Source organism: Panthera leo, chromosome B3 (assembly GCF_018350215.1).
Source record: "Panthera leo isolate Ple1 chromosome B3, P.leo_Ple1_pat1.1, whole genome shotgun sequence".
NCBI lineage: Eukaryota > Metazoa > Chordata > Mammalia > Carnivora > Felidae > Panthera > Panthera leo.
This window is the reverse complement of record NC_056684.1, coordinates 93,555,159-93,582,977: the sequence shown is the minus strand read 5'-3', so window position 1 is coordinate 93,582,977 and position 27,819 is coordinate 93,555,159. Positions and strand designations below refer to the sequence as shown.

General features: G+C 35.4%; 1 long non-coding RNA gene across 2 annotated transcripts; it reads left to right on the top strand.

The window, feature by feature from the left end:
• The first annotated feature begins 204 nt into the window (after positions 1 to 204).
• On the top strand, positions 205 to 27,685 carry LOC122222501. 2 transcript variants are annotated; one of them, XR_006203786.1, is made up of 6 exons: positions 205 to 253; positions 2,514 to 2,664; positions 4,534 to 4,641; positions 25,637 to 25,708; positions 26,667 to 26,851; positions 27,612 to 27,685. It is a non-coding gene; the product is annotated as an uncharacterized LOC122222501 (long non-coding RNA). The 2 variants fall into 2 exon arrangements; XR_006203787.1 differs by having other exon boundaries at positions 2,514 to 2,687.
• Positions 27,686 to 27,819: the final 134 nt, after the last annotated feature.

Below are 27,819 nucleotides of genomic sequence, written 5' to 3'. Positions count from 1 at the left end.
AATTTCTCCCCAAATCATCTAGATTCAATACAATTTTGATAAAATCCCAGCAGTTTTTCTTATATAAACTTACAAGACGAGTCTAAGGACTTGAGATAGAAAAAAAAACTAAGAAAAGTAAAGTTAGAAGGCTTACAATCTGATTTCAAAACTTACTATGAAGTCACAATACTCAAGATAGTGTGGCATTGGCAAAGCTTAGAAGAAAAGATCAGTAGAAAAGAGATTCAAGAAATAGACCAACACATTTATGGTGAGTAAAGAAAGGAGAATCTTCTCAATAAATGGTGCTGGAACAACTAACTAAAATGCAAGCTACTTCAATTCATGATAATCTTAATTTAAATCAGATCATAGACCAAAAGATAAAAGCTAAAAAATCATGAGAGAATATGTTCACAGTCTTGAGGGAGGCAACAACTCTTACATAGTATACAAAAAGCACTAGCCATAAAAGAAACAAAATGATAAATTAGACTTCATCAAAATTGAAAAGGTATGTGTTTCTAAAAATGCGTTTTAAAAAAAGACAAGTTAAGCCACACACACACACACACACACACACACACACACACACACACCAGAAAATACCCAAAATATATTTTTAAAAATTGCTACAAATTAATAATAAAGGGAAGCCCAAATTTTTACATGGGGAAAAGACTACCCCCAAGCAGAAATCAAAAGCATATTACAAAAGTATTCAGTATCTTTAGTTATCAAAAAATTACAAATTAAAGCCTAGTAATAATACTATTTCACAGTCACTATAGTAGTTAAAATTAAAAAGACTAACAACTTCAAATGTTGGTGAGGATACAGAATCACTGGAATTCCCATTGTTAATGGGATGTAAAATGATACAATGAAAGAACTTCTTGGCAGTTCCTATAAAGTTAAACATATATGTACTTTACAATTGAGCATATCTACTCCTGAGTATTTACTCAGGAAAAGTGAAAATATATATTTACTCAAAGACTTGTATAAAGTGTTTATAGTAGTTTTATTCAGAGTAGCCAAAAACTGGTAACAATCCAAACATCCATCAATAGTAGAGTAGATAAATATTTTGGTACAAAAATAAGGGATGCATTACTGATAGAAACAACAGGACAAATTTTAAAAACATATGCATATGAAGAAGGCCAGACATAAAAACAGTACATATTATTTAACTTTGTCTACATAAAGTTTGTGTACAATTCAAACCAATGTATAGTGATAGAAATCAGAACGCAGTCACCTATGAGGTAGTTGTACAGGAAACTTTTTGCAGAGATTAAAATATTCTATATTTGTGTTTCGTTTGTTTTATGAGAGAGAGAGAGAGAGAGAGGGCATCTGCAAGCAGGGGAGAGGGACAGAGGGAGAGAGAGAGAATCTCGGCTTCATGCTCAGTGCAGAGCCAGACACAGGGATCAATCCTACAACCCTGGGATCATGACCTGAGCCAAATCAAGAGTCAAATGCTCAACCACTGAGCCACCCAGGTAGCCCAAAATGTTCTATATTTGGATTGAGAGTTGTTTATATGTGTGTATATTTGTATTTACATTAGTGAAAACTCGTTGAATTATACATATAAAATATATGCATTTCACTGTAGGCAAATTTTATTATAAAAAATTATTTAAATTTTTTTTACATTTTTATTCTTTTTGAGAGACAGAGAGAGTATGAGCAGGGGAGGGGCAGAAAGAGAGGGAGATACAGAATCTAAAGCAGGCTCCAGGCTCTGAGCTGTCGGCACAGAGCCCGATGCAGGATCCAAACCCATGAACCAGGAGATCATGACCTGAGCCAAAGTCAGACACTTAACCAACTGAGCCACCCAGGTGCCCCTACAATAAAGTATTTTAAAATAGAAAACAATCTAGCTGATTAGTCAAAAGTCATTGCTGAAATGTCAATATATGGTTCCAGTTCGGGATGTATGTGTTCCTAAAGATGGAATATTGTTGAAGAATTCTGTAGGTGAAAGCTGAGGGCATATTATTTGGTTGTTGGACATAGCAAAATCTTGACAAATGTTTAAAAATAAAACGTGTCTGTACATATTTTAATATGAACACCAGTACATGGGTACTATAAAAAGACAATCCACTATGCCCCAAATTACATTACCAGATTATTTGAGACTAGAGGTGTAGGTCTGGAATCCAAGGTACATAAACCATGAAGAAGAGAGTGTGGAAATAAACATGTGGCCTACATGCTTTGTATTTTCTGATAACTTAGTCTGAATTTTCTAGGAAATAAGCATATTTCAATTTTCTGAGTTTTATGTGTCTACAAATAGTATCCATGTTTTTAGCATTTCCATTAACCAAATGACAATAGATGTTTAAATTTGTTTCATGGGTAGAAATATTGAAGGAAAGGGAAATTAAATTCATAATTACTTGCTACCAGTATGACTAGTTTAAAGAAAAACATTTCTAGCAGTCAGTTACCTGATTGTCTTGTTTGTTCAAAGTCAGATAACTAAAAAATTTATTTTTCATTAATAGACCATTTTTAAAATAAGCATCACAATCTGCTCTGCCAAAGGATAATCAAGCAATGGAAGAGAAAATGTTAAAACCAGCCTCTCAATTTCTAGTCTGAAGTATTTCTTCCAGTAAAGGATAGCTTTCTACAAACACAGAGGGAAAAATAAAAGTGAGTTAATTATAAAAACACAGGTTAGTGATGGCAATTGTTCTCTGAAAGAATGAATAATACAGTATACCTGAATTTTCCTTTACTGTAGATAATTGCCAAAGTATATTCAATTTATTGTTGGAATATATCACTCTCTCCTACAAAAGCTTTTCTTAATTGCTGACTTAGAATTTTTTTCATCTTTTCAAAATATAGTTCATTCTAAGGAAATTTAAAATAAACTCTTTTCAGGTTATCTCTTTACCACCTACAGTAGTTCCCAATCTTGTTATGGTCACAGACACTTTTATTAATTGGATGAACACTGCTCTGGATTCTCTCTTCAGAAAAAAAATTATATATATATATATGTATATATATATATATATGCAATTTTATATGCAATATATATTTATATGCAATATATATATATATGCAAGTTTAAAAGTAATTTCCAGGGATCCATGAGTTCATGATTAAGAAACCCTGCTCTAAAAGAATCATATTTGAAACTCATAGTGATTCTTTTCAATGACCAATTTAATTCTATTATTCAACATATTGGACAGAGAAGTGGGTTCACAACGAGGAGCCTGAGAAACTCCTTTTTAGATTTACATGTAAAATACTCACTTGTTACAGTGATACTTCTTTGATAATCTGTCAAGAAAATTCATAATTGGAAAAAATGTTCCATGATTTCATTTTAGATTTCAAGAAATTCAATCACAACTTCTGTTATATTTAAAAATAGGGGTCCCTGGCTGGCTCAGTCAATAAAGCATGCGACTCTTGATCTCAGGTTGTGAGTTCAAACCCCATGTTGGATGTGGAGAGTACTTAAGAAAGAAAAAAAGAAAGAAAGAAAGAAAGAAAGAAAGAAAGAAAGAAAGAAAGAGAAGAAGGAAGGAAGAAAGGAAGGAAGGATATAAGTGGTCCAATAATGTGAGAAACAGGTTGTGAAAAACAGGTTATTCAGTGTAGCAACAGTGCTTAGTATACAGATAGATTTGCAAACCCTCAGGAATAACTCCAAGACCACCCCTTCCACTCCCACCACAGTCCAGAGTTTTTAACTTAACTAATTGGGAAAAACAAGTAGTTAAAAAGTTCCTAAGAGAAAGTATCTTAATTTCAATACAGAAAGAAAGATATCCTCTGACAGAGAGAGAGAAAGAGAGAGAGAGAGAGAGAGAGAGAGAGAGAGAGAGAGACCAAGAAAATGTTTGTTGTAATATAACCCCTATAATTACATTGCACTGCTCTTTTAAATACCTTTAGTTTGTTTCAGTATGTTATTTGCATTTTGTTTCAGAAAGATTTCTTAAGAGCAAATTGTTTCCATTTTCATTTATAACCTGTGGCGACACAAAGTGAACTGGGTTCTATAAATTACCATGAAAAGTAGTGAGCTAACAATTTGGCAGAACAAAGCCCCAAGGATATGACAAGCAAAAGCGGAATACAGTGTTTGCAATTGCAGATTAAAATTGAGGAAGAAAAACATTTGAATTGCAAATACCATATTAAAAGTGGACACTACTCATGGCTGCTTTGTGCAATAGCTTTGCAGGCCTGAGGTGAGAAGTAAAAACTTGGTTGCTCTATGCACTGCCATTGAATACTTTGTCTACTTTTGTTTCCTGGAGTTCACTAAAGTATCTAGTTCTCCACTAGAAGTATACATTAAGGTCATTTACCTTTGATGGCTTCCGGCTAGCAAATATTTTCAGGGAGCTTTAAAGCTTTACTTTGGGCACAGTCATGAGCAGATAGCTTCATAAGGCCACTTAGAGTACGACCATGATTAAGTTTTGCTGTGTTTACAGGCATTTTGTTACAGAATCAAAGCTAACTTTTTTTTTTCCCTAATTCTCTTTGCCACAGAAGAACCCAGACATGCTCTATTTGCAAACTGACTGCATGAAACGAAAAGCACAGTAATTCTGAAGCTATTGGCTTGGATAAAATGAGAATGCAATTAAAAAGAAAAAGGTTAGTAAAAGAACATGCTGGGAATTGAAAATAAAAATCTGAAATGATGTCCCAGCCTGCCCATAAGGTCTTTTTCACATTGTAAAAACCTATCTCAAATGCTCTACTTGTCCCAGAGTCCATGTTCTTTCCCTGCTATTGCCTATTCTTATTTTTTCTGTTTTTAACAATTTCTGCAAATAATCAGTTATTTATATTCAGAATATTTGCTGTATCACCCTGATGCTAATAATCACTTCAAATTATTTGTTCATTTGCATATTTGAGAGAAAAAATGATTTCTAGAGCTCTATCATATTTTTTCTTTTAATTCTGAACTCCTTTTCCAAAACCACACTATTTTCACCAAGCACATTACCACTATATTCAAGAAAGTTCCAGCCCATCTTTTAAGCTTGACAACATAAATACACTTGAAAAGGAGGAAAGTCTTTTTTACTTCGTTTCTCCATACACCAAGAGTATATAAAATACAGATGCTTTTGAAACACATTTCTTGGGATCACTGATTTAGAACAGAAGGGGACCTTGGGGATCATCTAGTGAAACACTCTCACTTTGCACATAAAGAAGCTGTGGCCCATATGATTTACTGAGGGTGACCCATTTAGTGGCAGAGTGAGTGCTAGATGTTCACAGGTCCATAAACCAAAAGCCCTGGTGATGCTAAATATGTGTGCTGGAATGAAAATTCTCCCAGCTGATGAGGAGTAACTTCCATTTGCTATTTTCACAATGACCGCCCTGTTTTAGGTTTCAATCTTTATTTTGTAGAACTTCAAATTCCCATTTTTCTAAGTTAATTATCTAATACTCCAATACTCCACTAGTCTTCCTAAGAGTTTCCTTTTGTCTACTTTGGCAAAGCCATCCCTCTTTTTCTCTGGGCCTCTTCAGAAAATGATTACAACCAAAATTCATATCCAGCCTAAGTGTGATGTCCAAGAATAGTTTTTACCTGGGTAATTTGGGGGATGAGATAAAGTCAGCTTCACTGATTGAGCCAAAGAAGACAAAAGAAAGAGGGCAGGTTCCATACGGAAGAAAAAAATTTGATTTCTGACACATTTTTTCAGGACAATCTAACTTGGAGAATTAAGGAGGACCTGGACATTAGCTATTCTAACATTTCCCACAGGGTGCACCTCGCAACTCCAAGGCACAAGATAGTAGTGTTAATGATTTTGTGGCCAGGTGGACTTAGGAAACCACACACTTAACACCAAGTTAAATGGATTTCTTTCCTGTAAAATTCTCAGAGCCTTTTATGCTAACAGGCCTAGTGACATACCAAGACATGAAAATTATAGGCACTATTTCCCAAATTGATGTGAGCAAGAAACTCTTGTGCAAAGGATCCCACAGAATTATGGTTTTGAGGGATATCACTGGGGAAAATGCTGATTTAGACCAATCTGACAACTTGTACCCTAGTGCTAGAGTCACAGCAAGAACCAAATCTCTTTATTTTCAATCTACAGTTTATTAACATGAACATTTCTGTTTATCTTAGCCTTTTCTGGTTGCAGACAACTCATTTAAGCTACATTAAATAAGAAAAGAAATGGTGAGGTGGCAGAGACAAGCAAGAGCCTCACCCCACATGATGTGATCATAGGACTCAAGAAAGGTTGCCCTTAGAAGAAGGGTGGAGGCTGACATCTCTAGCACAAAACTCACATTGCAAGGTTTAATTATTTGCACTCAGAATTCGCTGCATGTATAAAGAAAAAGCATTAAACTAAACGTTTTTAACTCTTTTTTTTTAAATTTAAGGTTATTTATTTTGAGAGAAAATGCATGCATGTGCCCACAAGTTGAGGAGAAGCAGAGAAAGGGAAAGAGAATCCCAAGTAGGCTTTGTGCTGTCAGCGCAGAGCCCAGTGCAGGGCTCAGTCTCATGAACCATAAGATGATGACCTGAGCCAAAATCAAGAGTTGGATGCTTAACCACCCAGCCTCCCCTTAAAGTAAACTTTAAATAAAACCAGACACAAATTCTTGGGACATAAATTAAGATAATCTTTTAAAAATATGTTTAAAATTTTGTAGCTAAATTCCCACTATCTAAAAAATGAAGTAGTTTTTAAAAGTGGAGTATTTTAAGCAACAATAATAGTAACTGCAAATGATTGAAAATATGATCAAAGAAGTATGTTTAATATGTATGTGTATGTGAGAAGATGAGAAGCTTCCCTTTATAGAAGTTTTTCAGCTAATAAATTAAAAAGGAAGGATGGAATTATAATGTCACCCTAATGAAATAATGGATCTGGGCAATGATCATCAAGGCCTCTAAATTATAAAAAGAAAGACACAAAATATTAATTTGCCTCCTGATGGATCCTCCTATTAAGTATTCTTGTCCTAAATCGAGCATATATTTGATCAATCCTCTATTTCCAAATAGCTTTCATACTAAATACAGGAGACAAAGGAACATGTTAGATAACACAAGTGTGGTGCAATCAGCAAAATAAATAATGCCAGAAAGTCTACAGGGCAAATGCTCTGGCTTCTTCAACAAATATTTCACAGAGAAAAAAGGACAGGGAAATTATAGATTTAAAGATATAGTGACTGGGTGCCTGGGTGGCTCAGTTGGTTAAGTGTTTGACTTCAGCTTAGGTCATGATCTCAGAGTTGGTGAGTTCATGGTATATTATAGAATAATATACATATATGTGTGTGTGTGTGTGTGTGTACACATATATATGTATATTATTCTACTTTTGATGTTTTTCAACCATTTGAAAATGTAAGAAAATGTTCTTGGGTTGCAGGCCTTACAGAGACACAGAGACAGTGGGCCAGATTTGATATGCAGTAGTTTGACAACCCCTGCTTTTTACAAACCCTCTCTAAAATCTGGTCAATGACTAGAATTTATTTCCTTGTTAATTTTATTCTATTTTTAGAGCACTACAGAAACAGGCATCTTTACGTATATATTTACTTAGTTGAAGAATGATACCCAATTGCAACATCAGAAACAAATGACTTTAATATGAAGGATCTTCAGTGTATTTCTGTTTGAAATTTTTGTTTCATGTATTTTAAATATTCAGGTGGACAGAAACCTGGCAACTTTAAAAGTCTCTGGCAGGATCCAAGTTATAAAATAGCTTGAAGAATTAGAGGCTATTAAAGAGATAAACTTATGTGACCTTGAACAATTACGTTTATAACAATGCAGGTGACAACAGTCAGGGGAGAATGAGTTTAACTTAGGGACACTAAAGGCAACAGAAGGCTCAGTTAGAAAGAGACTATGGGGGTGCCTGGGTGGCTCAGTTGGTTAAGCGTCCGACTTCAGCTCAGGTCATGATCTCACAGTTTGTGAGTTCAAGCCCTGCACTGGGCTCTGTGCTGACAGTCCAGAGCCTGGAGCCTGCTTCAGATTCTGTGTCTCTCCTTCTCTGGTCCCTTCCCCCACATGTGCCCTGCCTCTCTCTCCCTCTCTCTCTCTCTCTCTCTCTCTCTCTCTCTCAATCTCTCTCTCTCTCAAAAATAAATAAGCATTAAATTTTTTTTTTAAAAAAAGAGACTATGAAGGAAGGAGAGACATTGTCAGTCTCCTGTGTAAGTGGTATAGGGGTGGTATACATACGTTTGTATTGAGATCTGAGGTAGAGGATGAAGAATAAGAAGTCAGCAAAATTTCATGCAATAGCTAGGACAGTGCAAAGAAAAATCAAATTGCAACATATGTAGTTCTCCCTAGTAAGAACGGTATTGGGGACAAGGAGGTGGTTTGAGAAGATGACCTTGGAAATAATGAGTGCTCAAAATGCAATGTAATGCCTTCTCTCTGAAAACTTGCAGGCAAATAATTTGAAGACACAGTCAACCCATCTCTCCCAAATGCCTGAATCCTTAAGTAGCTGAGTAGAGAATGAAGATGTATGTAAATGTTAGATGACTTCAATTCTAAGAAAAGATTCAAAGTGACAATATTTTATTAATTAATGCCTAAATAGTAAAGTAGCTATTATTTAAAAATTTCCCATCAAGTGCCTGGCAGTGTCTCAGATGACACAAGCAGTGTACAAAATTCTCATATTTATAATAAGGGTTGAAGAAATAAGTGAACTTCCTACGGTCCACACATCTAGAAAGAGGCCAGGCAGAAATCAGGTTTGGCTCCAAATACAGGCTTTTCCCATTATTTAGCAAATGGTATAAGACTTACTTTGGTATCCCAGAGCTGCCCTTGCATTGTCCTTAATGTGCAAAATGGTAATTCACTAGAAACAAGCCAGCAACTCTGTAGCAACTCACAGACTAAAGGAACACTAGGCCCAGGGGCTGGCGCCCTAGGTAACTGCAGACACCATTTTCAACCCCCAGTATTTGTAGCATATGATAAAGGAGAGATCACACAAATGAGAGTTAAAAATCCAGTGAAAACCTGAGCTTTTAACTATGATATATGTTACTGCATTCAATCTCTAACCCACTTCCTTAGAGCTATAATTAAAAGAGTAGAGTGGTCAATGGTCCAAATCTACATTTGAGATCTATGATTTTTATTTATACTTAGAAATTTGAGTGCAAGGATTTTATTTGCCTTAATGAAAAAAAAAGTTCAAATTCTAATTCACAAATGAAAAGCTTGAACTGGAGGGTTAACTTCCAAAGACATGACAAAGAAAACTCTTTCCACAGGAGAGCTACAGACAAGTCTCCAAGCACCGCTCAAACTCTTCATTTAATTAACGGGGATGATTTCTTCCCCATAAAGAGACAGAAAGACTGCCATTCCTCCTGTCTGGGTTTCACTATACAACTGGATACCCTGGGGCTTCAGCTCAGGACTTTGAAAGTAGGCCGGTGTTAATAACCTCCAAGCCCTGCCAGGTTGATGAGCAGGAGAAATGCTCATCTCTAAAGGGCCGAGCCATGTGAAGGAACCATCAATGTTCAGAAAATGCAGAATCAGAAAGTCTGAACATTGCCCGTGTTAGGGGCTGTAATATCACAGACACATTTTTCTGTCAGAAAATGTGAAAAATGGCCTTAAACGCTTTACCTAGTGGGAAGAAAATTGGATATTTGTTCATCTACCCTATTTCTCTCTTTTTTAAAATTAATCCCATTCCTGCATCTTCTTACTCATTCTCTTACAAGATTATTGTAATTTCTTTTTTAAAGAATTTCCCAATCCTGGTTTCCACGGATCCTGACTTTTAACTGCCTCTTTGTGAGAACACTTGCTTGTGCATTTTTAATTTTTCTGAATCTCTTGTCCTGTCTTCCTTGACTACAATAATGGGAAGTGGGGACTAACATTTAGTAAAATGTGCCCTGGGATACAAAATTCCCAAACACGTCCTATCTTCCACCTCCTCCCCTAATGCCACCATCCCAGCACAGTGTTTTCTATCCCCAAGATCTTCCAGAAACTATCCCAAGTACTTTGAGGCCAGAACAAAGTGTGGCACACTAGGATTAGAACGTGTCACAACAAAAGCATTCAGGCAGGATACTTTTCCTGGGAATATTCTTACAGCTGGTTAACAATGATCTGGAACTCCTAGGACTCTTGCACATAGCTTGACCAGGTAGCTGAGATACATCAAAGTGTACTGAACACAGGCTTTTTCCCTCTGTTAGTCCTTCTCTCTGGCCAAATTCACTGCCCTATTCTTTATGCAAAAGTTATCACTCTGAGTGTATGGGCTAAATCACAAATCATTGCTATTTCTTTGATATTAAGTTCTTTGGTTGTTTTAGAACACACACACACACACACACACACACACACACACACATCCCTAAAGAATGTCAGAAAGAACTGTCAATGAAATGTTTTTTTGTTTTTTGGATCATGTGAGCTTTGTCTAACTTGGATGTGGATGGGACACTAATTCAGCAACTTTTTAAAAAATCTAGTTTTATATTTCATATCTTCTGGAACTCAAATGAAATTCTGGGAAACACGAAGCCTTAAATATGAGACTTTAAAAGAAAAAAAATATTCTATTTTTTCACAAAACACCAAGTATCCAAAACTAAATAACCTACATCTAATATACGATAAGTGTAGGGAAGGGCAACTTTTAAAAATATTTTTAGAGAAAGTTTCATTCTGGTTCATCCTCCCTCTCCTTTTCTGGTGTGATTGCTTTTAAACATACAGGGAGACCCTTTCTATCACTACCTTTTTGCACTGAGTATAAGATCTGGGGGAGTGGAAACGTGAGCATGTACAAAATCTGTGCTCCCATTGGATTCTTTTTTTTCTTCTATTATTATCAGCATCAACATTACTACCATTATTCACAGAAGTTTTTTGTTAAACATAGTTGCTTTATGCTATATATATACAATCGGAGCCTTACTTTTTTCCTTATAATACATCAAATTTGTTTTATTTGAGTATAGCTGACACACAATGTTATAGTAGTTTCAGGTGTAGAACACGGTAGCTCCACAAGTTTATACATTATGCTGTGCTCACCACAAGCATAGCTACCATGTGTCACTATGCATTGCTACTGACTCATTGTATTGACATACAAGATCATTGACTGTATTCCTTGTGCCATGCCTTTTATTCCTATGACATTCATTCCAAGCCTATATCTCCCACTCCCCTTCACCCATTTTGCCCATTGGATTCTAATGCACTTCATATCTCTTTGGTACAGTTTTATGTAGTTGAACTCTTTTTTGGTTGTTATTTAAATGTTGTTGAAACTAAAATTCTTATTGATCCATTTGCATGGAAGGGTTAGATGTTAAGTCATGTAAAATCCTCAGTTATTAAAAAGAAGTAAATACAGCTCTTCAGAGGAAGACTCCAGTGTCAGAGTTGGTACTGCACTTCTGAAATTCATATCAAAACTGGAATGGGCCACATGGTATAAAGTGGATGGCATAACCATATCAAATTTGACTGGATAAACTAAAGCACTATAGTTTGAGACTGAGATTCCCACATCCCTGACCTTCACACATAATTTCTAACATACAGTTGGATTTTAATCCTAAGGTTGTCCATGATTTTAAAGTATCCTTTTTATTTTTAAAAGTCAGTTGAAATTCCAGATGCATTATATCCTATATTACTTTTATAATTCCCATTAAATTGTAAAAAAAAAAAAAAAAAAAGTCATGCAAATTGCACATTAATTCATTATACAAAATGATAAAGATCTTTTCTCTTAAAAAAAAAAGTCCTTTCCATAGTGAAAACAATTGTATACTTCTGGGTTTCTATTTTTGTTGCCTCTGTTAAGATTTTACTATGAATTTTTAAATAGTAATTTAAATCACAAATATAGCCCATGTATTCAGACATAAAGTGATAAACGAAACTAAACAGAACAAAAAACAATGAGCCATTCCAACACTTTGATTTGATCAATATAGGTTAATACATGATCAAACACCACTACTGAATACAAAACTATTTTCCAAGGAATTGCAAAAACTGTGAGCTTTTTTCATTTTCAGAGATTTGATAAGAAGAAATTGATTTTTCCAAGAATCATCATTTCCTTTCACCTAAATATATCTCCTACCCACAAAAGGCAAAATAGCAGGTTAACCCATTGTTGCCCAGCAGGTTTTGCTGCAACAGTGAAAAGAATTTTACCTGAAAAATGTCCTATGTTCTAAAGAATTAGGCTTTTTCTACTATAAAAGCAAATGGGGGAGGAGGACTTAATCCTATATCCTCTTATACAATATTTCACATCCCATCTCAATCAGAATAAAACCCAACATCTTTACCATGGCCTACAAGGTCTTATGTGATCTGTCTTAATCCTACCCTAGCATCCAATCTTGTCTCTAACCACACCCCCTTTCTCCCTCTTCTCCTGTCAGTCATTCTCCATGTTACTCCTTCTGTACCAAAGCACATCCCTGCCTCAGGGTCTTTGCACTTACTATACCCTATGCCTGAAATGCTCTTCTCCCAGACAACCACACGGTTCAATCCATCTGTTCATTCAGCTCTCTGTTCAACATTACTTCAGAGAAGTCAGTCATCCTACCTAAAACTGCCATCTTTTTACCTCATCACTCTCTATTCTCTTCTCTTGCACATAGTAAGTGCTCAAATATTTGAAATGTCTGAATGAGTACTGAATAAAACACTGGTGACACAGAATAAACAACTCTTTCCAAAGAATTTTTATGACAAACCTTAGTCTGAGTCTGGAAGAATGAGCAGAAACCCACTAGGCACAAAAATAGTATGCCCTTGTGCAAGATAGCCAGTGGTTCAGGCAACTGAGATACAGAATATAAGGGGGTGAGCTGTTGGGGATGGCCTGTCTCCTTGCAAAGGAACTTGGTCACTGGGGAGCAACGGAAGGGGGGCGGGGGGGTTTAACCCTGGAGAAAAACTGATACGAACAAGATGAGGTCTTTTGGAAAGACCTCACAGATGGAAGTATGGAGGACAGATTTGGGGCATCTAAGAATAGAGTATAAGCAACAATTTAGTGGGCTAGCCTAATAATGTTCTTCTAAGTGAGACATGATGGGAGTTTACCTTCAGACTATATAATGTGGGGTGCTAATAAGAGGAAGGCTTTTGTTTATTTAAAAAAAGCCAACAGTGATTACTATCCTATATAAGTAACAGTTGTAGTCAAATACCATTTTAGAATAATTTTATTTCTTTATATTAGTATAATTTGGTAAGCAGGTGCAATATGAAGGAAAAAGAAGAGAAATAAATACAGAAAAAATATCTAGTTCGTTGGAAAATTTACTACATTCCCTAAGAGACAGAAGATGAATTGTGATGGCCTCACCAGGTGTTGCTGCACCTTGAAATTGCAACCACTGAAATACACACTATAATGTTTCTAGAGCTTTTGGATTCCCATGAGACAAATGCATTTGAAAAGGCTTGCGAGTTATACATGGAAAATAATTGTAAGCAGTATATAGGGAATCTGATGAGTAGGAAAGGCTGTTCACAGCAAGATTAATACACAGTATTAAACTTAAATCAATAAAATTCTCTCTGGACTCAAGCACTATCTGGTCTTCACTCGGGTGGTAAAACTGAATGATGAAACAAACCATCCCATCACTTTGCCAGAAAGTGATGCAGAATTATAGCCCAAAGAAGGAATTTTTAAAATATTAGAAACTTTTCTCATGCTCAGAATAGCTTCAGAACAAATGGGATTGAGCCCAAATAGACCATTTTGTGTAGAGAAAAGCAAATGGATTTTTGCCTTATTTTCTATCATATCAAAACTATTCTGTTAATGGGTTTAAATCAGAATACACTGACCACATTTGCAGATATTAATATATAGTGTCCCAGCTTCAACCCCACTTTGTTTTCCGTCTGCAGACTATGCTTGTATTTTGCCAGTTGGCTCACTGTGAGACACAGCCATTCAAGAGTCCTGGAAGGACAAGGCCAGGGTCCAAAAGGAAAAAGGGACTTTCAGGGTCCCAGAAGCTGGGGGCATTCCTGCCAGTTCAGCAGTAGGTGCCCATCAGAAAGGATCACCCTAAGAATGGTGGCTTTCAGTTTTCAAGACAAGCTCCTTCATCACCAGAGTGGTGAGCGGCATGGCCTAGTGGCAACCACACCCTCTCCTTAGAGGTCTGCACCTCAGCCTTGCAGGACCTTCTCCCCAGTTCCTTCCTTGTTGACTTTTCCCTCAGCTCTCAGGGTAGTAACCACACTCTACAGATGCTACCTCTATGGATTTTGGGGTCCCTTTTTTAATGTCTTTTAATAGTTACCCACCTTTTATCTCATAAAAAAAATTCTTTATATCAAAATTTCTCTTCTTAAATGACTGGCTCCTGACCAGACCCTCTCTGATATATAATATGTTGGCTCATATGTCCCATGGATATTTATCATCCCCCTCAATATTAACAGAAGTTGGGAAACTAAAGCACAAATTCAGCCAAAAGGTATCTGAGAAATTTGAAGGTGAATTCTCATTAATCCAGTAATCTATTTATAGGAAATTATCCAAGAAAAGTAATCGGGTAAATTAGTACATAAGAATGTTTTCATCAAAGTTGAAAAGAACAGAAACAGATTAAAACTAGTTAAAATAAAAAAGGAGACTTATTGAAGGATACCTAAATGTCACAAAAGTCAGCATACTATAAATACTATATCTGTACTGTAAATGAGTATAAGAAGACAGGATTCATGCAAACTGGAACTACTAACTGGAAAGTTACCAGAACTAGGGCAGCGGGCTTCTCGATTAGTTTCATAAGAACAACATCACCCTTTTCTAAAACCTATGTTTCTACCTCCTTTATTCTTCTCTCCTTTTCCTTATTTCCATATGATGCTAATATGCTATACTGTTCATTTAAAATGCCAATAGTTTATTGTCTCTTGTCTCTAGAATGTGTGTTCCACGAAAACAGAAATCACTGTTTCATTCACTGATGTATCCCAAGAAGCTAGAACAGTGAGTGGCACATAGTAGGTGCCCTGTATATCTGCTCTATTTTTTTTTTTTTTTTTTTGGTCAATAGACTTGCTATTTCTTTGTAAACCTCAGGTTTCACATGGCCAAATATGGCTACTGTAACCCCCAACTGAAATGATCAGTGACTAGCACAGTTTATCAGTTCACAATTCTAAATTTTGGGGGCAACTGGGTGGCTCAGTCGGTTGAGTGTCCGACTTCGGCTAAGGGCATGATCTCACGGTGCGTGGGTTCCAGCCCCACGTCAGGCTCTGTGCCGACAGCTCAGAGCCTGGAGCCCGCTTCAGATTCTGTGTGTGTCTCTCTCTCTGCCCCTCCCCTACTCATGCTCTGTCTCTGTCTCTCAAAAATAAATAAACATTTAAAAAATTAAAAATAAATAAATTATTAAGCAAAAAATCTGATTGCTACTATTATCTCATCAGTTTGGGTTAAGCTACTTTATAAAACTCTAGATTAGTATCCCAGTTGTTGAGGGGAGGGTTTAATGTAATGTATTATATTCACTGCTTATTCATAACTTTCTGAGGATATATGGTTGGGCTAGGAAATGTACTGCATCTCTAATACAAATATATACATATATATTTGTATTTTCAGTAATTATTTTCAGTAATTATTCAGTAGCATTATTTTTGGTGGAAAAATAGAAACTTAATATCCATTAATTTATATCCATACATTCAAAGTAATGAGATGGTCTATATTTATTCACATGAAAATACATTCATCATATATCATAGACTAAAACAAAGAGTAAGATTTAAATTTGATATATTATGCATGAAGAATTTTGGAAAGCTACTTACCAAAATGTGATAGTGGTTAGTTTTGAGTGGTGAGTTGTAAGTTAATTTTATTGTCTTTTAATTTTTAACATTTTTTTCACAATAAACATGTGTTTCTTTTATTATAGCACTTATATTTACATAAAGTCACTTACATTCTGTAGGAGGAAATGGGAAATAAAAGAATTAAGTCTATCAAAAATAAATTCAGTTACTGAAAAGGCCATCCCTAGCTAGATAATAATGACTGTATAGTAACATAAAGATTAAGAAAGGTTAATCACATAGTATGTGAGCTTTAACAATGATACAAATTGTAAGGAGTTGAAATCTATCATAATAATATTTTAAACATTAGTCACCTTCCAATGATGACAGAGAAAAACCTCATTATCTTGAAAACTAGTAAATAAAGGGATGGAAGCAACATTTATCCAGCTTTTCCTAGATGAACTGTTGCACTAGGTAATCAAATGGGAGATGAGAGGGACTGTCTCTTTATAAAAGTATGGTAATTAATAAATGAGAAAAAGAAATGGTAGAATTAGAAATCACCATTTATAATTGCCAATAAATTATGTATGTAGGCAGTCAATATCAGTGGTTACTAAAATCACAAAAAGAGAAAACTAGGCTAGTACTTCCTATAATCATACCAAATACTGTGTATAGTCTTGTCAAAGGAATTATGCATAAATCAGATCCACCCTCTGGATTCAGTAGCCAATGTGCAAGAAATATCCATGACAAAGAAACATATTAAACTGTACCACAAGGATATCATCATCAAAGTCCAGACAGTGGCAAATTCTACATATCAAATTTCCTAGCTTTTTAAATAGATATATTATAAGGAAATGAAAGGGATGGAAAAGGAACATAGAGATTTTTTTAAAGACTTAAAATCATGTCAAAATTTCAAAACTGTATATGTTAGTGACAAAACTGTTAAAAGAAAAATGCAAGGAAGTCATTACTATAAAAGTTGGGATAATGGCAGGAGAAAAGGGTTATAACTGGGGTGGTACAAATAGAAGGGCTTCTGGGGTGGCTGGGAAAGTTCTATTTCTTGACCTGGGTGATGCTTACCTTATAATATAATTCATTAAACCATACATTTAATTTGGGTGATTTTCTGTATGGGATGTTTTATTTTACAATAGACATGGTTTAAGATGTAAGCAGAGTTAACAAAAAGTAAGATTCAATAAGGTTGAACCTCCCTTGTTTAGGTGAGGAAGCTGCAGCAGGGAAAAAGTGAAAAGCAAAAACCTGTCTGAACTAACAAGACGGTACAGAGTAAAATGGAAAGTAAAGTGAAATGGTGTACAAGGAAAGGTAGATGTGGTGAGAATGGAAAACCCCCATCTCACAATTTTGTCTTGCCCAACTCAGACCTCCCTTCAGAATCTATTATTTATTTATGCATGGGCCACAGTCACATGGGGGCCTAAGAGTGAAATGATCCTTCCCAGCCTAATTCTAGATGATAGTTTGTCAGACTATCTTATATTTTCTAGATATCAGATGTAATTATGCATCAGTGAAAATTAACATGCCAATAATATTAGAGATACATGTTAACTGGATCATCATTCATTGGTTTCCAAAGCAGTAAAAAAAAAATCCATAATTTCTAACAAAGGAAATAGCACAGGTCATACTCTAAACTAGATAAAACCATCTTGAGGATCTCAAAACAATATTTCTAACTTGCAGCATAATACACACTAAGTATATACATTATAAATCATTTATCCTAAGTGTCTGAGAACCCAAGTTTATCTCTTTTAGTTGTTTCACCTTCTCTTTTTTTATCTCAGGTTTTTGTTTTTCCCTCTTGACACTCTTTTCTATCCTCCATTGACTACTATCTCCAACCTAAATGCTAACCAGAAAAGAGATTGAAATGGGGCGAGGAAGGGGAGGAGAGAAGGAACACATGGAAGGTTCATGAACAGAAATGTGACACAAATGAAAGTATATTTTAGACATATTATCTTGCCAAAGTTCTGGAAGGATGCATTGGGGAAGGAAGAAGGCGAGGGAGGCAGATGTGTGGGAGACCAATGCAGAAGACAGTCCAAACAGGGCCAAAGGACCTGGTTTCTTAAAATCAGATATAATCAAGATGGGCTCAGTTACCTTCCAGGTCCATGTTTCTAAATATTATGACACTGATGAAACCATTTGAGAGAGAGAAGAGGGTCCTTTTCAATGTAGCATGTGCTAACGTAAGGGATGTTTAACCAACCCCGCACAGCTTTCCCAGGAATGTGTAGAATTTGAAAGGCAAATTTGTATCTCTGTGAATGATATATTGTACCCTGAAAGGAGATGTAATGTTAAACACTTGATACTAAAACTAATCTAATCATAATGTTTCTTTAATGATTCAGAGGCTCTTCAATATGTAGCAATAACTAAAACTTACCATTATAAAAATCAATTATCACTGCATGTGTGATTTACAGAAATGCTATTTGAGACTTCTGGTAATGAGAATTCTGAATAAACAACTATACACTAAAAACACTTTAGTGGGTTTCCTTTTTTCATCTTTCCTCCTTTTTCTCCAGTCAAAATTAAAATACTTACTGAGACTATAAGTCTTCCAAAGCAAGTAAAATGACACTAAAGAATCCTAACAACATTTTCCAAATCTAGGACACATGCTGTTTTTAAAATACATTTGGTCATAAATAAATATATTGAGCACATTAATAAATGCCCCTTTCAAAGCTCTTCACTCACAAGGACTTTAAATCACTGTTCAGAAAATAAAGGACTATTGGGAATTTGAAAAGTAAGCATAATTCAGCCCTCTCTGAGTATATTCTGCATTTTTTCAAGGTTAGTTGTTCTTATAAAACATATATAAATATGCATATCTTGTCTCTGAGTCAGGCTTATTTCAATGTCCTGAAGCAAAAGGAAATAGGAAAGTCATAAGAGACTTTCAGATACCAGAGCCTGAATGAAACTTGAATACCATCTATAAGCTTGTGCCAGTAAGTGTTTTAATATTTTTTTTAATGCATGGGCTGCATTTATATCTGCCTGCAAGGCATTTATATTGGTTGCAAGACCTGACAGCAGCCTGAGCAAGCTGTTTTCAATAAGCATTGTGGTTAACTCCCTTGTATGCAAAAGCTGAATCCCATTGGCTCCACAGTGCTCAAAGAAACAAAGTGTTTTTATGTGGAACACCAAAGAAATATAATCCTGTTCTTCCCACTGTACTAATAGGACAGAATTCAATTGACTAACTATTATCTGTGACAATTTTTTATATAAATCTATTTTTGAGTTCATAACAATATTCAGTCTCCCCAAGAAATAGCATGGAGACAAAAAAGCACAAAGTTAGTTTTCAAAGCTAAAAACAAACCTTATACAATCAATTACCATATTTAAAGGGCTTGTCCTATTCAAGAAAGAACTGGGCTCATTCACTTAAATGCTTTTCCCTTTAATTTCAGTGTGTTTTTAATTATTGATTTAGCAGCCATTGAGATTAAAATTGAAACTCCCTTTCCACATATCTTAATAAGCTAAATGATTTTGTTACTTATTATTTTTAAGCCAAGTTTCCTAAGATACTCAGAGGAAAATAACAACAACAGAGAGAAAGAATGAGAAAGAGGGGGAGAAAGAGGGAGAGAGAGAAGGTATCATGAAAGGCCTTCTTATAGTGATGTGGAAGATATGACAAATTGAAAAGCCTTATCAAATAGTATAAAGCAAAGATATTATTTGCTACACTAAATACTATAAGTGCTCACACATCAAGACCTACCTTTATTTAAAGTACTATTATTTAGTTTTCTCACATTCCACACTGAAAATTGCTATAATATCCAAGAGATCTATGCTACACACAGTAGTAAACAAGATACTAACAGGATAATTATCCAACTGCATGAAAGTCACTTTAGCTGAAATTTCCAACTCAATGAACACACAGAAAGAAAGAAAGAAAGAAAGAAAGAAAGAAAGAAAGAAAGAGAATTCTGGTGATTTGATATGTTACCAGATTACTCTAAGGAGTTGCCCCTATTCTACTGTGGCAGAAACACTACTGCAGCCCAGAACATTATATGTCCAAAACATACATTGTGCCCTTTCTCCATTAAACACTAGGCAATCTCCAATAGTGTAACCAGTGTATAATACAAGATGGAGAACCTTCAACTGCTAATTTCAGATAAGAGTCTAAATAGCAATCTTCAAAATTTGGCTGGAACAGCCAAGTATGATATTCGAAACTGAGCCCACCATTCTCCTGTATTCATTACCAAAATGTGTAACAAAAGTTTCAGTTGAACATGATTTTTTCACACTAACAATATTTATTCTATATACAATGCCCTCTTGCTAAGCACTATGAGATAGTAACAATGAAGCAAATCTTTAAAAGTTAGGGTGGGATGCCAGAGTGTACTCACCAGAAGGCAAATGATAAAGGCAAATGATTCCACTTAAATTCTTTCCAATAAACAATGACATAGCAAAGGAAAGAATTCATAATCTAATGAGCCCTAAAATATCACCACTTATTAATTAAATTTTTCATTTATAAATTTAAAAAAAGTCTTCTCTAAATGAGAAGTGAGGAAAAGTACCTTTTGTATGTGTTAACTTGGAAAAATTATTCAAATCATCATTATTTAGAAATGTAATGAAGATTTACCTCATGAAATGTCTAAACCAGTTGGTAAGTCATTGGGTCCATTTGATAAAGATTTTTAACTCCAAACAAAATCTTTATAGAATCTTTGTGTTGAGACTCAACAATAAATTTGCATATAATACATGTATTCATTTAAGTAGAAATTATTGTCATAGTTAAAGCATCTATATCAAACAGGAATATTAAGTGTTATTTTACCCAATAAGCCCTAGAAATAGTTAGGAATAAGAATTTGGCAAAAGTCAAAGGATACAGATTAGGGGCAAAGTTCTCTTTGCATCATGATTTTCTCAACCGAGCAGGGAATGATGTTAGACATGCTGGTCTTGTGCACTTTCGCTGAACAATCTTTGTATTCAGTGGAATGTTGATACAGACAAGAAAGCTATACCTTTGAATTTAAATCAATCAGGAGAAAACAAAACACCCTCAAAGCTTATTTTTCCCATTGTGTGCTGTCAAAAATACTGAGTTGTATTCAGCTATATTTAGCTATATTCCATACCAGTAATGATAAATACTAATGACTGATATTCTTTGGAACTCATTAAATATTTATCTACCAGAGCTTAGCCATATAGAACAGGACAGTTTCTTCTGTGTAATTTTCCAACAATACCAGTTGCACTGTATGACTGAAATTCTAAGAATGTCAGCCTTTCCACAAGTACATCAAGGATAGCCTCCAGGGAACTGAATCACTCAAGAGTATTAATGGAATAAGAAAACTCCATCAAAAAAAGCTATTCCATGTCTATGGACTGGATATCTGCCTAGATCTCTATGCATGCTTAGTTTTAACATTTAAACCATCCTTATAAATTTTAAGCACTCCAATTTTAGCATATGAACAAAGAAAGGAGCTACTGATAGCTTTGGGTACATACTTTGGCAAGTACACAAACCTAAGCATTTTCCATCCTCAGGAACAAACCTAAAATCTGATGAGAAAAAAAAAATGCAATCTAGGAACTCAATCATAATAAGGTGCTTCCATTCTTTAGGTAAGAGTATTAATTGTGTAAGATTGGATTGACTCATCTTGTTGTGCAGTTTTTTTGTTTTGTTTTTTTCTGTTTTGTTTTGGTTTGGTTTTTTGGTCAGAGAGGAAATCATTTCATCTGAGGGGCAAACAGTTCTTTTTTTATATTTTTGTTAAAGAGACATCTAATTGATCTCTCCCATGATGGATACTATAGACTGGTGAGTCTATTTCTTGGTATAGAGAAGTACATTGCCAATTAAATTATTTTTCATATCAATTCAAGGCAGATGTACTTTTGTTCTGTCCTCCTGTGGAAGTGTATTTTATGTTATTTACATCAGTAATACTCATTTGGGCAGAAACATCTTTTTGTAAAGACATTGGCAGCTTAATAATTACAGTAAACAATTCCCGATTTTTTTTCGTTTCAACATAATGCTGAGGTGGCATCTTAACAATTAAAGAATTTATTCACTGAATCAAAACAGAAAATAAAAGAAAATATGATTACTGTTCAAGGTTCTTATTATAAGTTTAAACCAAATATTATAAAATCTAACCTAACTGGTAGAGTAACAAAAAGAGAAATACATTTTAAGTAGCATAGGAAGGGTTAAAAGAAATGTCTAAATAAAAGTTTAATTAATTATGACTATTATAAAAGCAAACTTATTTTCATAATAAATGCCACAAAGTAAGTATATTAAAATTATACAAAATTACAATTCCTTTTTCTTTTTCTTTTTCTTTTTCTTTTTTTTTTTTTTTTTTAGTTTGGAGGAACTTTAAATTTAAGAGCATATTGACATGCAGACAGATTTTTTTTCCTGGCTATATATAGAACAAATAAGACAATTTTCAACATGTTATTTTACAATCATTAATATAAGTGACCAGAACACAATTAGGGTGGATGATTGATTTTGGAAACTGAGAATTAGAAACACACTGACAATTTCTTGTCATGCAAAAATTTTTTTAAAAATTAGACTTATACATAAAGTAAATACAATCTGAACTTGAAAACAGGTTTAATATTAACCACAAAAGTAACAGCCAAGTTTTGGCAATAGCAATCACTTGTGGTTTTTCATAATTCTAAGTAGCAAGCACTTGAACAAAACTAATCTATGATGGAATGATAATAATTACACTATCCAAGATCTTACTTTTAAAAATTAACAAAAGGCACCAATATTATCCTATTAAAGGTGATCAGAAATAAGCTTTTATACTTCTAACTTTGTGAATTCAACATGCTTTGGAATTACCCTGATAAAAATCAAATTTGCCCAAAGGCATGCTTAATCTAAACATGAAATGTCTCAAAGCCAAACAACTATAAGGTGAGCCAAAAATAAAGTAACTCGAGATAGAGAGTAGCCTGCTTTCTTCCTTAAAGTAAAGAGACTGGGAAAAATCTAATTACTGATCTGTTTCAACTCTGAGGTTTTATCTTTAATCCACTAGAAGTTAAAAGGCAACGCATCAAAACTGTATGTCTATGGGGAAAAATGTTGCTATGGAAAACCACCTGTTTTCATATCCATACATTTAAAGCTCAGCTTTTATTCTTTTTTCTCTTTTTTGATCTTCTAAGACTTGCTACACTATAGACTTATGAGTACTATTTCACTGTTGTGACTTTTGAAAATCACATATAATAGACACTTGGATCAAATGCATTTAATAACCTTACAATTAAACAAAATGATTATTTGGAGGACACATTTTTCTCTGCAAATTCAAGAAGAAAAAAAAGAGGAAGGTAAGATAGGAGGAAAGATTTAGATTCTTCTCAAAAAGAAAACAGGTAAAAAGAGATTAAAAACATAAATAAATATGTGTAACCTTTTTCCATACTATCTTTCTAGCTTTATCAGCCATTTATCCCCAAAGTATGCCCTGAACTCCCCGACTTATTGGACATTTCCTCAACTGTGCTTTTTCCTACTTCTGCACCTCGGCCCATGTCTGCTGACTTAAATGTCATCCATCCTGAAACAGCAGAAATCCCATTTCACTAATCTTAACAGTGTTTTTAAGCCCCAAACACATACTCAACCAGATTCTCTCTTTTCCTGAACCTTTTATCCTTTTATTTTTCTCTTTGCTATAGAAGCATTTAACCTATTATGGTATGCGCTACAATTATATAGATTGGTTGTACTCCTATACCCAGTGACTACAACTTCCTGGAATGTAGGGATCAAAGGCCATGGCCATTTTTCTATCCCCTGCAGTGCTCAGAAGTGTCTTTCCCATAATGGTTACCAAGTAAATATTTATTAATTAATAACCTCTTAGTTTTGTTTTCACTCTATCTTTACCATTATTTTTCCAATCAACAAAAATTGTTTGTTGTATATGTTTTGGGTCCCTTTTATGGCTTCCTCCACCTACACACACTGCATAAAAGTACTGATGAAAACTTAATCACTTAAAGAGATAAAAATAAAGCCTTGTTTCCTTCTCAATCTTCAGGGATTACCAGCACCTTGTCAATAGTCCACCACTGATGTAAATGTAATTCTATTTTTCTAGAGATAAGTTCTATGAAAGGCTTTTTGCAAACATTTTCTGAATAACTTAATGGTAATTTTTTTTTTTTTTTATTTTATTTTTGGGACAGAGACAGAGCATGAACGGGGGAGGGGCAGAGAGAGAGGGAGACACAGAATCAGAAACAGGCTCCAGGCTCCGAGCCATCAGCCCAGAGCCTGACGCGGGGCTCGAACTCACAGACCGCGAGATCGTGACCTGGCTGAAGTCGGACGCTTAACCGACTGCGCCACCCAGGCGCCCCAACTTAATGGTAATTTTGTTGTTAGGCAGGGGAAGTGGTAAGGCTGTCTAGCTTACAACCAACTATTCCTAACACTGCTCCTACTAAACTGTGAAACCTCCTCTTACATTAAATTGTGTAGAGGAATGGTCAAGAATTTGTATATTAGTACATTGGCTAACAAAATGCTCAAATAGGTAGGTATGCTACATGGGGAAATCCAAGAACTGGCCACATAAATGGCCCTCTTTTGTGTATACAAAAATTTCAAGGAAAAAAAAATGTTTGTTCACCTAAATCACAAGGTTCTTGAGGACTAGGACCATGTCTTTAATCTGCTTGTCTCTTCCAGGGCCCAGTTGAATATCTGGTACTCCTAAGAACCAGTGAATAATTATTGGATGAATGAATGAATGAATGATTTGTGGTATTTTACTAGGTTTACCCAGATATCATTTGATTCATAATCCTTTAGCACTATTAACAAATATCTAGATTCACATTCTCAATTTATCTGATGCCTTAGTCTATTCAGGCTGTCATAACAAAATACCGCAGTCTGGGTGGCTTAAAAACAACAAACACTTATTTCTCATACTGTAAAAGGCTGGGAAGCCCAAGATCAAAGCATCAGCATGGTCATGTTTTGGTGAGGGCCCGTTTCCTGGTTTGGCTGGCAACCTGTCACTGTGTCCTCCCATAGGGGAAGGGTTTGAGATCTCTCTGGGAACTCTTTCATAAGACATTAATCTTATTCATGAGGGCTCTCCCTCATGACATAAGCACTTCCCAAAGTCCCCACATTCTAACATCATCATCTTTGGGGTTAGGATTTCAACATAGGCATTTATAAGGGAAACAAATATTCAGTACTTAGCATCTGAGATTCCCTTGAGAGCTGAGTTTTGTCAGGGCTTTAGGGGTTTAGCTAACATCTGAAAGTGAAAAAGTTGATACCTACTGATTACTGTTTGACTATATCATAACATTCCACCAAGCCAATATCTACACCTACAGGTTCTCTGGCTTCTAAGTTACCTGGGCCCAGAGTGAATCCAATAGGGAAACAAAACTGTAGAGTTCCCATCTTCCCAACTGTGGACAGGCCTACAATGTTCATAAGTCCCTAGAATTAACATAGACATAAAAGATTCAGACTAAGGGCAATCCTTCATTTGTTCCTACCCCCAGTGTGATCCTAGTAAGCACTGCTTGGATTACACCTGGCTTCAGATCTCTCTGTGCAATGCCTGGCCATCTGGCATTTCTTTCAGGCTGCCCATTTTATTTTCCCTTCAGAAATCTACATCATTGCACCAATAAGATTTTGAAACAGAAGGACGTTTCTACAGAATGAATCTCTCAGCACAAGTAAGTGAATTTATAAGTTATAACATCTAATTTAATAGCTTCCTTCCAAGGAAGGTGAGAGTCACTTTGATCCTTGTTAGATTCACTAGATTCACAAAGCATGAGCAAAATTAAAATGTTATAAAAAGCCATGTGAAAATGTGGCTCTCATTATATGAGAAAAGGTTTCTAAAATGGTATAAGACTTTAATTAGCAATTCCTTTTAATTAATATTTTTAAATTGACTGCCCCATGATGTGTATGGCAAATACTTCTAAAGACATCCCACTAGTTACTAAGTTTAATTTATTTCATTTTTCCTATTCTCACAAATTATTATTATGACTATGTTCACCCAGTTAAAAGTTTTCACTAGAGGGGTGCCTGGGTTGCTCAGTTGGTTAAGCATCTGACTTCTGCCCAGGTCATGATCTCACCACGCCTGAGTTTGAGCCTCACTTGGGGTTCTGTGATGATAGCTCAGAGCCCGGAGCCTACTTCCAATTCTGTGTCTCCATCTCTCTCTGCCCCTCCCCAACTCATGTGCGTACACACACACTCGCTCACTCTCTCTCTCTCTCCAAAAATAAATAAACATTAAAAAAATTAAAGTTTTCACTAGAAAATTGCATAGATATCATTAGTAGTAGACGTAAATCCTATAGTCCAAGAACAAAACATAAGCAATCTCCTATATTTCTGAATATATATTTGAAACTCCAATATTGAAGGTTGAACATACATGGCTTCAAGATGGTTTTATCCCCATATAAACAGAAAATATTATGTTTCAGCAGCTAATAATATATAAGGATTTATTACATATTATTTAATTATAATAATAATAGTTGGGACACTACTGCCAAGCAACATGGTGACAAGAATGGGGAGTTGTCAGGAATGGGTAACAGGTAGGAGGAAGACCAGGTGCCCCAGGGAACTGCAGAAATTTGATCCATTCTTGTTTCCTTCCCATAGATCTAGTATCATTTTATATGGGTGTTGAAGCTATCCCTGGCCCTCAAGCCTCTGCCAACAGAGCTCAGTATGCACTATGAAAAAGATAAAAGAAGGCTGTGTCCACTGCTATTAACAGTGGATTTGTTGCACCATTTGCCACCAGCACTTATGTGGCCTCCACAACCCTGAGCCTACAGTTAAGAGTGAGTGGGGGAATAAGTGGGATATATAATAAGGTAAAAAAATCACTCCATGAGTATACATGATCCAAGCCACATGATCCAAGACAATAAGAAATATTTGGGTTCAACTGAGGAAGATTCATAGTTGGCTAAAAAAATGTCCCTGTAGGGTACCTAGGTGGCTCAGTAGGTTAAGTATCCAGCTTCAGCTCAGGTCATGATCTCACAGCTTGTGAGTTCAAGCCCCACATCAGGCTCTGTGCTGACAGCATGGAGCCTGGAGCCTGCTTTGCATTCTGTGTCTCCCTCTCTCTCTGCCCTTACCCCACTCACGGGCTGTCTCTCTCCCTCTTTCTCTCTCTCTGTCTCTCAAAAATAAGTAAACATTAAAAAAAAAAAAAATGTCCCTGTAGTGTCATGCTGACATCAAGTCCTTTTTCTCAGGGCCAGGAACCATATGAAAGACCCAATTCAATGAATGAGAAATTGTCTCTGTATGAATGTATACTGCATGAATGTGTGGGCTATGCAAAAAATGAATGTTGAAGACAAATAGTACAAATCATGCACGTCTTTAACCATCATTTCTTCATTCATTAGTGTTTCTATGAGTTTCTAACACAGGCAAGGCATTTTTCTAAGAACTGAATATTGAGCAGTGAATAAAACAGATGAGGAAAGTGCCTATATGGTTGCCATTTAAGAATAACCCTTAATATTTACTTTCAAAATAACAGAGAATGCAAAGAGTAATAGTACTCATTGTCTCCCCCTTCTCTAGGAGCTATCTTACTTTCTCCATTTCACCAATGAATCCTGTCTGACCACAGCTGGCAAGAAAACTCTAACTCTTCTGGGATCCCATAAACCTGTATTCTATACTGCTCAATCTAGTCTTAGCATATGCTTCTTCATTTTTGTTTTTCACTTCCTTACACATGGGTCTTATAAGCACTATGAGGTCAAGACTTGTAATTTGTCATATAACC